Below are 5,339 nucleotides of genomic sequence, written 5' to 3'. Positions count from 1 at the left end.
GCCGTGACGTTTGCTAATATACGAGGGGAAGGGAAGGGTTGGGGAGCCTCTATGACACATCAACTAGACTTGCTGTCCGCGATGTGACATACCTGATGATTCTTAAACGTTTTTCAGCGTCCTATCGCAACTGCTTTCAAAGGGACTGTAGTGGAGGCTTTCATTAAGGTCTTCATGGTTTTAGTGATAGTTTAACAAGGGTTCTACACATTCAAGTGAAAAATATCCATGAAAAGCCTGTTACCTTTCAAAATACTCTTGAAAGTTATGAGGTTCTCAACTGTGTGTTCATGGTTTTAGTGAAGGTTTAACAAGGATTTTGCACTACCAATGAATAAAACATTATGAAAACCCGTGTGATCATCTATGTGTCCTTTGAAAATATTCTAGAAAGTTATGGAGGCTTTCAATGCTCTTTTTCTTGGTTCTAGTGATAGTTTGACAAGGATTCTGCTCTACCAGTGGAAAACAAACACTCACGAAAACTCGATCAGTCATTTATGTGGCCTTTGAAAATACTCCTGAATGTTATGCAGGTTTTCAGTTAGTGCATTCATGATTCTAGTGATAGTCTGACAACATTTCTGTACCGTCAAGGGATAAAACATGCATGAAAACCCGACTAGTAATCTCTGTGGCCTTTGAAAATGCTCCCAAAAGTCATGGAGGTTTTCAATGGTGTTTTTATGGTCCAATGCAGTGACAGCTTAGTGAGTATTCTCCACCACCTGTGAAAAAAAAAAATCCATAAAAAACCAACCAATAATCGTCATGAGAGAGAGAGAGAGAGAGAGAGAGAGAGAGAGAGAGAGAGAGAGAGAGAGAGAGAGAGAGAGAGAGAGAGAGAGAGAGAGAGAGAGAGAGAGCAAATCGGTTTAGAAATACCAGTCCTAAGAGAATGCCCATTTGACAGTAGTATCTATCTTAACCACCCAGCCTCCGCTCACTTATGTTTTGATAAGCAAGGAGAGATTTCGACTTTTACAGAGGATCACCAGTGCAATAAGGAATGTGGTGCTTAGCTTCTCGAGTCAATAAAGGTGAGGAGTCTACTTAACTTTATGAACCCTGATGCAGTAATTTTGCTGACTGAATGTACATAAAAGGCCTAAGAACGTAAGAAAACAAGAGAAGCTGCAAGAAGCCATCAGGCCTACACGTGGCAGTCCCTGTATGAAACAAACTTACCTATTTAAACTTATCATTCCCACCTATAAATCTGTCAACTCTTTTAAACATTATACGTATATAGGAAGGAAGAGATGATTAGGGGAAAGAATATCAGTGAATACATAGAAGGAGAAGAGGGAAGAAAGAGAAATGAGGGAAGAAGAAATAACTGCTAAACTAAAAACAGAAAAGAAGAAAATACACTTGAGAAGAAAGGGAGGGCAGATTAAAGGACTAATGAAGGAGGAAGACGGAAGGGAGGGAAAGGAAAGAAGGTCACAAAGGGGGAAAGGTTATGTGAAAGTGAAGAAGAGTGAGAAGGGGAATGAAGCAACAGGGAGGGGGAGGGCAAGAAAGGAAATGACAGTGAAAGGGAAGATATGGAGAAAAGAAGGGATAGGAAAAAAAATAAATAGAGAGAGGAAAGGATTGAAAACAGAGGAGCTGGAATAGGAAAGGGGACAGGGCGGGAGGGATGGGAAATGACGGAGAGAGAGGAAAGAGGAAGGAAAAAGATGGGAGAAAAGCAAATGGTGAAAAGAAAGAGACGAAAAGAAATAAAAGATGAAGAAGAGGAGTAGGAAACTGATAAAAAAAAAAGTAACAGAAACGAAAAATCTAAATGGGGAAAAAGGAAAAGACAAAGAATAAATGAGGAAAAGGAGAAAAGGAGAAAGAGACGGAAAGTAAATTGTGAAAAGGAAACGATTAAAAGAAGCAAATGGAGAACAGGATGAGTAGGAGGAGGAGAAGGAAGAGAAGGAAGAGGAGGAGGAGGGGAAAGGTTGAGAGGAAGAGAAAAGTAAAATGAATAAATGAAAGGACGAAAAGAAACAAAAGGAGAAGAAAAACGGGAGCAGGAAATGGGAAAACGAAGTGTGTGTGTATGTGTGTGTGTGTGTGTGTGTGTGTGTGTGTGTGTGTGTGTGTGTGTGTGTGTGTGTGTGCAGCAAGGGTGTGCCTGGCGGGTTGACGTTATCAGGAAGTGTCTTGGTTGAGAGGCGAGTGCTGCGTTCTGGAGATAACTTTGCTGTCAGCGCGCCTGTTTGCTGTCAGCCTTCCCTCCCTCTCCCTCCCTGCTCTTCCCTCCTCCCCTATTTTCCTTCCCTCCGACCCTTCCTTCGGTCTGTATTCCCTCCTCTCTCTCTCTCTCTCTCTCTCTCTCTCTCTCTCTCTCTCTCTCTCTCTCTCTCTCTCTCTCTCTCTCTCTCTCTCTCTCTCTCTCTCTCCTGCACCTACGTAACACTTTCTCACGCGGCCTCCTTCTCCTTCTCCTCCACCTCCTCCTCCTCCTCCTCCTCCTCCTCCTGCCACCCGATTACAAACATCCACTCTATAAATAAAATAAAAATGTGGTCACTTTACGTGTTTACACTACTCTCTGTGAAAAATCTACGTACGGTCTTGTTATTTCTATATTATAGTACATTTAACCATCTTTTCCCCTCTACAATGCATTCTATAATAATCTAATTTTTCTTTTACTTTCTACAACATAAATTACCTTCATTTTGCACTTCAATTGTGGTAAGTTTGTGAAATAACAAGCATTCACTCCTTACTTATTTTATTTATTTATTTTTTTTACTTTGGGTTACATTTTGTCAATTAGTTAATGAGTTAATGGGTCAGTTTGCATGTCAGTGATCAGTTAATGAACCAATTAGCTGGTGAGTTTGTTTTGTTAGTTGGTAGGTTTGTTAATCCGTTAGTCAGTTAGTCCCTCACTCACTCAGTTTTTCAGTCTGTCAGTCTGTAACTCATTCTAAGTCACTATATTTAATCCATCAGTCGGTCAGTCAGTCAGTCAGCCACTCACTCACTCACTCACTCACTCACTCTCTTCTTCAGTCACTCAGTCGCTCAATAAATCACAACCAATTAGTCACCTAGCCAGTCAGTCAATGAACCAGTAAGACTGCTTCCTTTCCCCTCCCCAGCACCCTTCAGGCACGTCACACTTCCTCAGTCAGCCCGTCCAGCCTCAGATGCACTTGTCACTCCGGGGATCAATCAAACACTGCATCGCTTCATCGGATCGCCGCGTCGTGTGCAGGAAAGCAGCTCGGGTCAGCCAACTCGTCACTCGGTTAAATGACTGACAGGAAGATTTTTGTCCTGTTCTGCTCTTTGTTTCCTCTTCCCTGATTCCTAGTCTCTGGTTTTTGTTCCCCGTTTTCTCTCCTCTTCTCTGTTTTCTATTTTCTGGTTTCTGTTCCCTGCTTTCTCTGCTCAGTGTTAATACCTCCTGTTTCTTGGTATCTGGTCTCTATTCCCTGTTCTCTATTCTCTCTGTTTTCTGTTCACTGGTCTCTGCTTCTTATTTCTTGCTTCTTGCTCTCTGCTTCCTGCTCTTTGCTCTCTATTTTCTAAGCTCTCTGTTTCCTGGTTTCTGCCCTCTGTTCTCTACTCTCTCTGCTCCTTGGTCTCTGCTTCCTACCTCCTCCTCTTTTCCCTGCTCCACACAGTCAAGAGTTTTAACAACAGAGTAACTCAAGCAATTTGTCACACGCGCAATCGTGATTCGCGTTCTAATTAATTTGAGTTACTTTTTTGTGATGTTTTAAGCTTCAGTGACTTGGTTAATTTTTTGTTTGAATTGAAGTTTATTATTTTGTCGTTGTACTCTGTGAATGTGTGTCGGTAGGTTTAATTTAATTTTATTTTTTTTATTTATTTATCTTAATTTATTATTTTTTTTATTTATTATTTTATTTATTTATTTATTTATTCATTTTTATTTATTTATTTATTTTATTTATTTTTTCTTTGTGTAAAGGAATTTTTCAAGGTATATATATTTTTTTTTTTTTTAGTTTGGAGCTTCACTGATACATTTTATTTACATGTTTTCAAATCGGATTTATTTGTTACTATTTTTGTGTGTTTGGATGAAAGACGCCGAGTTTTCATTTTTTTTTTTCTTTTTTTACTGTAATGTTAAACTTTTATTCTGCATTGAAATTTCCTTTTTTTTTCTTTTCTTTTTTTTTTTTCTTCTGGCGAAGTGTTATTTTTTTGTTCTTGTGTAGTAAAATGTTTGTTTAACTTTTTCTCTCGTGTACTGGAGTCTTCTTTACAGGCGTTACCTCGTGACGGAATGGCAGCAATTCGTATATTTTTTTCTGCCGTGGAATATCCTTCTTCTTCACTTATGGAATGTCGTAAAATGATTCTTTCCTCAGTGACGTACTACAAATTTCTATATAACTGTTTTCGTCCAACAGTGGAAAGTATACGTGTCTTTTTCTGTGATGTCTGTATATTTCTCCACCAAGGGTACGACAAAACAACTGTACAATCTGTATCTCTCTTCCAATATTCTTCGTTAACTGAAAAGATATTCTCCTAGCAGAGGAAAAGAAGTCGAGTCAGTATTCTTCAGAGAAAACGATGCGTCTCCTTTGCTAAACGAATCCCAATATTATTCCTTTGTTAACTGGAAAAGTATCCTGCTAGCAAAGATGAACTTTAGTTACGCTGGAAAATATTCTCCAAACAAAGGATATGAACTAGAGTCAGTATTCTTCAGACTCAGAGAGAAAACAAACATCTTTTGCTAAATGAAATGCAGTGTTCTTTTCTTAAATGGAGAGATACTCTGTAGGCAAAGAATATCAACTGGTCAGTTTTCTTCGGACACTAAAAATGACATGCCTCCTTTGCAACGGGAGAAGACAGAGAGTGAGATAGAATTGCGGTAGATTGCAAAGGATTGGAATCACGGATGGAGATGCAAGGGACAGAAACAACTGGAAGCGTTTCATGCTTGGCGCGAAAGGAAAACAAGAAGACATTTCCTCCACAAAGAGAAGAAACTAATGCCAGTATTCTTCAAATGGGAATCCATATGTGTTATTTTATCCCACTGGTGGACGTGAAGGGCGGCAGTCACTCCAACGTCACATTCGCGGAAGAAGACAGTGAATGGTAAAAAGAAAGCAGAGAAAACAGGCTCCTTGACCTTATGCCATAAATGCCATAAACATCCTGGCGTCCCTCATGGTGGGGATCTGCTTCAGGAATGATTATACAACAGTTCGTGGGAAAGATATTAAGTTTAGTCCATTCAGCCGCTTGACCGCCACCGCCACCACCACCACCACCATCACCACCACTGCAACCACCACCATCCCGCTACATTCATCATCGTCACCCCTCTAATTAAA

General features: G+C 39.9%; 1 long non-coding RNA gene across 2 annotated transcripts in view; it reads right to left on the bottom strand.

The window, feature by feature from the left end:
- Nucleotides 1-483: 483 nt before the first annotated feature.
- The window catches only part of LOC135107402 (uncharacterized), an 83,439-nt gene continuing 78,583 nt past the window's right edge, over nucleotides 484-5,339 (bottom strand). For both annotated transcript variants that reach the window (XR_010271765.1, XR_010271764.1), the window contains one exon: nucleotides 484-728. This is a non-coding gene — a long non-coding RNA (uncharacterized LOC135107402). The remainder of the gene's footprint in view (nucleotides 729-5,339) is intronic.

The sequence above is a fragment of the Scylla paramamosain genome, chromosome 15 (genome assembly GCF_035594125.1).
Source record: "Scylla paramamosain isolate STU-SP2022 chromosome 15, ASM3559412v1, whole genome shotgun sequence".
In the NCBI taxonomy this organism is placed as follows: domain Eukaryota; kingdom Metazoa; phylum Arthropoda; class Malacostraca; order Decapoda; family Portunidae; genus Scylla; species Scylla paramamosain.
The sequence above is the reverse complement of the archived record's forward strand: the minus strand, read 5'-3'. Positions and strand labels throughout refer to the sequence as shown.